This window comes from Lissotriton helveticus, chromosome 4_1 (assembly GCF_964261635.1).
Source record: "Lissotriton helveticus chromosome 4_1, aLisHel1.1, whole genome shotgun sequence".
Taxonomy (NCBI): Eukaryota; Metazoa; Chordata; class Amphibia; order Caudata; family Salamandridae; genus Lissotriton; species Lissotriton helveticus.
In genome coordinates this window covers 1,213,918,434-1,213,926,320 of record NC_136063.1, presented here as the reverse complement: position 1 = coordinate 1,213,926,320, position 7,887 = coordinate 1,213,918,434, and positions in this window count along the sequence as shown.

Below are 7,887 nucleotides of genomic sequence, written 5' to 3'. Positions count from 1 at the left end.
AAAAGAGGCTGCACTATAGATTTAGAGGAGCATATTACTGTTAACCATGTAAAAAATCTCAAGCTTGGGGAAGCGTAGCAATTTCCTTCCTTTGTGTTACCTTCCTACACATTTTGCAAAGTGACAGCATCTTCAGAGTTCTATAGAGGGCCGGAATAGGAACCAAAAGCAGCACTGGCAAATTTTGTCAGACCGGCCCCTGTACGATGCATAGTGAGGTCAGCGAGTGAGCCTGACCCCTTAAAAGGAGGATTTGGGGGTGTCCTCTAGCCAAGAAAATTTTGGGCAATAATGGTGCATTCTAAAATACATTTCACATTATATATTCAATTGTATTAGCTTTTAACGCTCAGTAAATGACGACAGCAGACTGCACCATGATTCAATCAATCAGGGAATTGTAAGCTCGCTACTCACCCGTTGTCTTAAGGCACTTGGAGGGGGGGTGTCAGCAGTTCTATTTCACCCGAAGAGCAAGGTCCTGAGGGTCTTCCTGAAGATGTTCAAGGAGGGGGCGCGTCTGATGTCGTTCGGGAGCTTGTTCCAGGTCTTGGCCGTGATGTAGGAGGAGGACCTCCCCCCTGCTTTGGCTCTGTGGATGCGTGGGGTTTCACTTTCACAGCATGCAAAGGATAAACTCACATGAAAGGCCCACCAGAGCGCATTTACCGGGATCATACAGGAAGGAAGGAAGATTGCTTCACTCGGACTGCAGTTTGCACTCAGAGCCTATGAAGAAGGAGCAGCCCGCTCCGAAACATGTCAGGCAACGTAATTACATTGGGGAAGAAATGCCGATTTTGAATAAAGTATCCTGGTGATTCATCCACTGTGAGTGTGTCTCTGCAACGGCAACCTTGGGATAATTAATACACGGCAGTCCGGCTGTGAGAAACTGCACCATCAAGAGAATGAAATCTGGGGCAGCTGGTTCTGAGCATTGGAGCCGAGGCGGCGCAGTGGATGCACAATTGAAATCGGCCGTTCTTCCCTGGGGCCCACTGGAGGGTTAAAGGAAAAGAAATTAACGGTGGCAAATCACAGACCCCACCCGAGGGGATGTATTGAAGTGAAGTAGACTCAGTTTCCCAGCATGCAAAGGATGAACTCACCTGAGAGGCCCACCAGAGGGCAATGACCGGGAGCATGCAGGAAGGAAGGTTGCTTCACTCAAACTGCGGTTTGCACTCCGAGCCTATGAGGAAGGAGCAGCCCGCTCCGAAACGTGCCAAGCAACATAATTACTGTAATGATGAGTGCACACACATGGGGCACTAGGACCTGCCCGAAGGAGAACGAGGGCGGGCGGATAGGGAGGAGCCAGGGACTAGGGACGGCAGTTAGCCGATGTACCAGGACGACGAAGGAAGTACAATAAAGAAGCTCCCATATGATACCCTGTGTCCTTGTATATGTACCAAAGGACACTACATATGGCGACGAAGGTGGGATAAGGAACCTGTGGTGTGAGGAGAACGCCTAACTCTGCCCTTGGAAGCTCCGCCGTTGTGCAAGCATTCAAGATCGTGGGGCAGCTGACCGCGTGGTAGCGGAGCCACGGCGCGAGCGTCCTCGTGCGCTGGGAGCCCACCCCAGCTGTCCGGAGGTGTGTGAGGAGCGTCCACTTGCCCGGAGCTCACCCCGCTACACCGTGTGTGTGTGTTGCACTGGGGGTTAGAGCGAGAAATTGTGCCTCCTCGCCGGGAGCCCACCCCGGCGATATATGAAAAAAAATGAAGGCTGCCTCACCTGATGATCCCGCGACGACGACCGTCTGAGAGGGTGAGTGCTGGCTGGCACCGACGATCGGAGAAAGTGAAAGCATTGTGTCTCCGGTTGTAGAAGGCCAAATCTCGTTGTACACGAGATTCTCGCGGCGGCCATCTTGGAGTCAGGCGGGTCGTCCAATCCCCTGTCAGGGATCCTCGGCGGCCATTTTGGAGTCAGGCAGAGACTCCGAAAGTCATCAAGCACTGGTAAATGCACGGTGAACAAAAGAAACAAGCATTGGCGAGTGCAAGGAAAAAAGTAAACAAGCATTGGCGAGTGCAAGAAGAAAAGTAAACAAGCATTGCCGAGTGCAAGAAGAAAAGAAACAAGCATTGGCGAGTGCAAGAAGAAAAGCAAACAAGCATGGGTGAGTGCAAGAAAAAGTAAACAAGCACTGGCGAGTGCAAGAAGAAAAGTAAACAAGCATTGGCGAGTGCAAGAAGCAAGTAAACAAGCATTGGCGAGTGCAATCAAAGAACCGACAGAAAGGACTTTTGTCAATACGTGTCGGATTAACGGGATCGCGCGATGCCTGACCCAGGTCCCATGGGTGTGTTGGGAGTATCATTCCTGCGTCCTCCGGAGCCCCTCACTCTTGAATCTGGTGGGGGTATGGGCCTGCGGTGGCAAGAATGGCTAGAAGATTTCACGGACTTCATGAAAGGGTCCCATGTAACTGATGCTGGACAGCAATTGTTTGCTCTCAGGAATCTGGTAGGCAAAGAAGTTGGACAGATCATAAAAGAGTTGCCTGCTGAGTCCGCTGCTTCATACGCTACTATCTGTGAAGCACTCAACCGCAAGTCCTTGCACAAAAGGAATGTTGATTATGAGCGATATACATTCAACCTGGCATCACAAGAGAAAGGTGAGCAAATTAGTGTATTCATCACACGTCCGAGACGCTTAGCAAGACACTGTGACTTTGATAAGTTCTCCACGGAGGATGCCCTCCGACTGAAAATTATAGAAGGCTGTCTGCCAGAGCCTTTGAGACGGAAACTGCTCAAGAAAAGTATCCCGCTAGATGAGATTGAGGAAATGACAAGAATTGATGATCAAGCAGACGAACATGCGAAGAAGATGGAGGCCGGGAGAAGCGAGAAACGTGAGCAGGCGTTCAGGATACAGTCTCGACAAGTGCAGGGACGATCCCCACCACAAGCGCGCTCCTCCAGATCCAAAAAGCAGTACCACCCTTCAAGTCGTAGGCGCAGAAGCACGAGTTGCACCAAGAAAAGATCAGAACGACAACTAAAGTGCTACCGATGCGGCTACGACTTCCCACATACAGACGCATGCCCAGCACTAGGTCAACGATGCCGGAAGTGTGGTAGAGAACCATTTCGAAAGCATGTGTGGGACCTCCCACAAGGATGATCAACGAGAACCCACCAGGCAATATCGTCCCTCAAGCAGTCATCACCATGTCAGAGCAGTACAGGATAGACGAGACTCATCTACTGGGTCGTCACAATCCAGCTTTCACTCCTGCCGAACACATCGATCTCGACGATCATCAAGATCCCTATCACCCATTTCGCAAGACCGAGACGAGTACATATGTTTTGTAGCGGATCCTGATCGTCAAAAGGAATTTCCACGGCTAGACATCAGAATTGGTTCCCACCACGCCAAGTGTGTGCTGCACAGTGGGGCGTCACTAAACTATCTACCTGTTGCGCAATATCGAAGAATGAGGACACCTCCCAAATTGATCAACTCCCACGTGCGAGTATATACGTGGATGTCAAAGAAGCCACTCCCCTGTCTTGGGAAGTTTTTTTTTTTGAATATATTTTTATTGCAGAACAGGAAGAAAAACATCCAACAAGCCAACCCGTACACCACCAGTCCCCATCATACAGTGCAATAATCATACAGTACACAGCCGATCGGCCCACATCCCGGAGGCTGGGCGGCACCGCAAGAAATCAATACACTGGAGGCACCATGGTGTACGCCCCATTCGGGACACAGGTCAATTATAACATTCCGTTTCCGCTTTTATCCCACAACAACCAACCCTCATTCTCCATCAGAGCCCAGGCTACACTGATGCCATGTCACTAAAGCCTCTTAAGTACTATCCCGGGCCAGTCCATTCTAGGAGGCTGCCGCTAGTTGGCAAACCACTCCTCCATACAACACCCTCCCAATGCCCTCCCCCCCCAACTGCTGCTAATGCGGGATCCAACATCTCCTTACTGCTCCCGGGTGACAACTATCAGAAAGCTTCGAGAAGCAAGCAGCCACACGGAACCCTAGGGTATAACTAAGCAGTGTCCTCACTTTCGGTGAGATAGTCTCTCAACGCCTGCACCACCAGCTCCCAGGACCGCGCCAATTCCAAGCATTTCTCGTTGTCAGCCCTAATCGCCTGGCGCATTCGTAACACACTCTCACAGCCCGACCACCTCACCAATTCATTCCTCCACCTCCGTGCAGACGGCCCCTCCTTAGACTTCCAATGCCACGTGATCTCACGCTGTGCTAATATCAGTCCCAACCCAATGAATTTGCTCGTAACTTTGGTCTTTTTAGTATGCGGAAACCAAAGAAGGAGGCACGCGGCCATGTCAAAGTCTACCTCCCGCTCTGTGACTGTATTCAAGAGGTCCCCAATCTCAGACCAGTAGTCCCCCAGCTTCGGGCAACCCCACAGCATATGGTCAAAATCCACCGCAGGTTCTAGACATCGCGGGCACATGGCATCAAGCACCTGGAAATGTCGCCGCAACCTCTCCGGAGTCAAATATGCCCTATGGAGCACAAAATAATGCACCTGTTGGAATCTCGCATTCCTCGTCCCCTTCCAGGTCCTGTGGAGCACCTGACCCCATACCGAGTCCGGGATTTGTCTGCCAACACTGGTCTCCCAACGCGATTTCAGTTCAGCCAGCGGGGCGAGGCCGTCATTCAACATCCTATTGTGGAGGCAGGTCACCGCCTTAACGGTGCCCGCGGCCATCACTACATATTGGCACACCGTCGCCACCTCCGGCTCCGTCAATCCGCCCCCCCAATGCCGCTGCAGGGCCGTAATAACCGCCGCATGCAACAGGAAGGTACCACTCGGCAGTCCGAATTGTTCTTGCAAGGTCTGGAACGGGGCCAGCGCCCCGTCCACATAAAGATCACCCACCATCTGCAATCCCAGGTCCTCCCACACTAACAATTGGGACCAATCACCCCCATGCGGTAAGGCAGTAAGCATTCCTAACGGAATCTCAGGCGCATACGGTCGGCGTTTCCCAACCCTCTTCAGGTACCTGTTCCAACACAATCTGAGCGTCCATTCCTCCATCGTGAGGTCCCTACTGGCCAGGTTCTGTTGCATCACAATAGATGACAAGACATACCTCCGAATGCCTACCTCCCGGCCCTCCTCAGGTCCCCTGAACTCTCTTGCCACATTCTGCGTCAGGATCTGGAGCTGCGCTGCCAAATAGTATAGCTCATAATCAGGGACCGCCACACCTCCCTCGCACTTGGGTCGCATCAGGGTGGTCAGTGCCACTCGCCTGCGGCCGCGGCCCCATAGAAAGCCGGTCACCAGTGACCTCAACTCCCGAAAGACACCCTGCGGGATCCACACCGGCAGTGTTCTAAAATAATAAAGGAGCCTCGGGAGTGCCACCATTTTCAGCAGCGCCACACGGCCCAGTACAGAGAGCGGGAGGGAGGCCCAAAAGTCCATACTGCCTCGTAGCGCCCTAACGCAGCGCCCCACATTCCCCTCAAGGAGGTCTGCCGTGTCATGGTATATACGCACTCCCAAATAAACAAAACAAGAGGGCTCCCACACTACCGGCCTCGTGAGCTGGGGGCAGAGCGTGGTCTTCCGTAGCGGAAACACACAAGTCTTAGTCCAGTTCACCCTGAGACCTGAGAGCCTCCCGAACCTGTCCAGCATATCCACTGCACCCTCAAGAGCCCTCCCAGAGTCTGCCAAATACAAGAGCAAGTCGTCGGCATACAGCGAGATATAATGCGAGTCGAGCCCCAGCGCAATCCCCTCAAAAACGATTCCCTGCCTCGCCTGCGCCGCCAGCGGCTCCATTGCTAAAGCAAAGAGCAACGGAGATAGCGAGCAACCCTGCCTCGTGCCCCTGCAGACCGGATAAACCGAGGACACCAATGTCCCTAACCGCACCCTCGCCTTAGCCGACGAATAAAGCACCTTCGTCCAACTCCGGAACCCCTCCCCAACTCCGAACTTCAACAGCACACCATCCAAAAAATCCCATTCCAAACTATCAAACGCCTTCTCAATATCAACCGTCAGCACTACCGGGCCTGGATCTGCCAGGGCAGCACTATCAATAACCCCAATCAGCCGGCGGATATTCATCGAAGTGCTCCTCGAGGGGATGAATCCCGCCTGATCCCTATGCACCAGAGAGGTCATCAGTGGGAGGAGCCGGGTGGCCAGGATGCGGCTCAAGATCTTATAGTCTACAGTCAGCATAGACAACGGACGAAAGGAAGAAACATCCAACGCATCCCTGCCCGGCTTCAGCAGGGGTACAACCAGCGCCTCCGTCATAGAGTCAGGCAACCTCCCTAATTGTTTCGCCTCCGCATACACAACCTGCAGTCTGGGGGCCAACACTTCCATAAATCTGGCGTAGAACTCGATCGGCAACCCATCCACCCCAGGGGTTTTGTTCCGCGCCATATGACTAATCGCTCCTCTGATTTCTGCTAGAGTTACTGGGCCCCCCAGATCCCGCGCGTCCTCCTCCTCTAGCACCGGTAGAGGGATCCGAGCCAAGTAAGCGCCTATATCCGCGGCACTCATTTCGAGGTGGCTGGTGTATAGGTTCGCGTAGTAGGACTGAAAGCGCCCCAGGACCACCGATTGCGAATAGACCACCTCCCCATCCTCCTGGCGCACACTCATAACCGGACAACCTCTAGGGTTCGGATCAGCCAACTTCGCAAGGAGCGTGCCCACCTTATCCCGCTCGTCATGCACTTTCACCGCATACAGCTTATAATCATAACACCTCAGTCTCTCAGTCTCCGTCGCCACCGCCTCCCTAGCACGCAACAGGCTATCCTGCAGCTCCGGCCGCTCGGGCCGCCGCTGCTCCACCCCTCTCAGCACTGCCTCTGCCTTCGCGAGGTCATTCAACACTGTACCTCTCACAGTCAGAAACCGACCCATACATATCCCCCTCACCACCACTTTCATCGCGTCCCATTCATTCGCTCTAGTCTCTGTCGACCCAGCATTAACCGTGAAGTATTCGTCTATACCCTGTCGGACCGTGTCACAGAACGCCGGATCCTCCAGCGTCTCCGGGCGAAGTCTCCATGAAGGGACCGCCGACCTCGCCAGCTGCCATTGTACAGAAATCAGCAGAGGGTTATGGTCCGAGATGGTTCTAGCCAGATACTCAGAATGAGTTACCATCGGCGCTAGAGACTCGCAACAGAGTACTGAATCCAGTCGAACATGCAGATCATGCAGGGCAGAGTGATAAGAGTAATCTCTAGATTCAGGGTGTTGCGCCCGCCAGACATCCACCAAGCCCCACCTCTCCTGCCAGTCCCTCCTATGAGTAGCAAGCCTGCGCACTGGTGAGTCAGCTAATGGTGGGTGCGACCTGTCCAACAGCACATCCGAAATAGAATTAAAATCCCCCGCCAGCAATACCGGGCCCGCCAAATAATATGCTAGTGAGCGCGACAATCCCTCAAAGAAATGGGCTTGATCAACATTGGGGGCATAGATGTTACACAGCACCACCTCCCTACCACACAGCCTCCCCTCCACCACCACATAACGACCCTCCGGATCAATCTTCTGAGTTGTGACCTGGAACGGCGTGCCCGCCCTGATCCATATTAACACCCCTCTGGCGAACGCCGAATAAGTCGTGCCGAACACCTGACCCCGCCACCTCCTCTGCAACGCCCCACACTCCAGCTGCGTCAGGTGGGTCTCTTGAAGCATCGCTATCTGCAATCCCCGCCTCACCAAGTAGGCATGCACCTTATGGCGCTTGACCATAGTTCGAATACCCCGGACATTCCATGTGACACATTTCAAATCAGGTAACGTCCCCATAGAGCATCAATCCCAACAGTGGCGCTCGCCAAAAACTG